Genomic DNA, 1115 nt, shown 5'->3' on the forward strand with positions numbered 1-1115 from the left:
GGGAATAGAGGTGGATAAGGCAAAGGTAGAGGTAATTGAAAAGTTACCACCACCTGCCAATGTTAAGGCAATTAGAAGCTTTCTAGGGCATGCAGGATTCTATAGAAGTTTTATAAAGGATTTTTCGAAAATTGCAAAACCTCTGAGTAACCTGCTAGCTGCTGACACACCATTTGTGTTTGACACACAGTGTCTACAGGCATTTGAGACCCTGAAAGCTAAGCTAATCACAGCACCAGTCATCTCTGCACCAGATTGGACATTGCCATTTGAATTAATGTGTGATGCCAGTGACCATGCCATTGGTGCAGTGTTGGGACAAAGGCATAACAAGCTTCTGCACGTCATTTATTATGCCAGCCATGTTCTAAATGACGCACAGAAGAACTACACAACCACAGAAAAAGAATTACTTGCAGTGGTCTACGCCATTGACAAGTTTAGATCCTATCTAGTGGGATCCAAAGTGGTTGTGTACACTGACCATGCTGCTCTTAAATACTTACTCACAAAGCAGGATTCAAAACCCAGGCTTATAAGATGGGTGTTGCTTCTGCAAGAGTTTGATATAGAAATAAGAGACAGAAAAGGGACAGAGAACCAAGTAGCTGATCATCTGTCCCGAATAGAACCAGTAGCTGGGGCGTCCCTCCCTTCTACTGAGATCTCTGAGACTTTCCCAGATGAGCAACTCTTTGCCATTCAGGAAGCTACATGGTTTGCAGATATTGCAAACTATAAAGCTGTGAGGTTCATACCCAAGGAGTACAGCAGTGTGCAAAGAAAGAAATTAATTTCAGATGCCAAGTACTACCTCTGGGATGAACCATATCTCTTTAAGAGATGTGCTGACGGAGTGATCCGCAGATGTGTACCCAGAGAAGAAGCACAAAGAATCCTATGGCACTGCCATGGATCACAGTATGGAGGACATTTTGGAAGTGAGCGAACAGCCACTAAAGTCCTCCAGTGTGGCTTCCACTGGCCTACTCTCTATAAAGATTCCCGAGAGTTTGTGCGTAACTGTGACAGTTGCCAAAGAGCTGGTAACCTGCCTCACGGATATGCCATGCCTCAACAAGGGATATTAGAGATAGAATTGTTTGATGTATGGG

This window comes from Arachis duranensis, chromosome 4, assembly GCF_000817695.3.
Source record: "Arachis duranensis cultivar V14167 chromosome 4, aradu.V14167.gnm2.J7QH, whole genome shotgun sequence".
Classification (NCBI taxonomy): Eukaryota; Viridiplantae; Streptophyta; class Magnoliopsida; order Fabales; family Fabaceae; genus Arachis; species Arachis duranensis.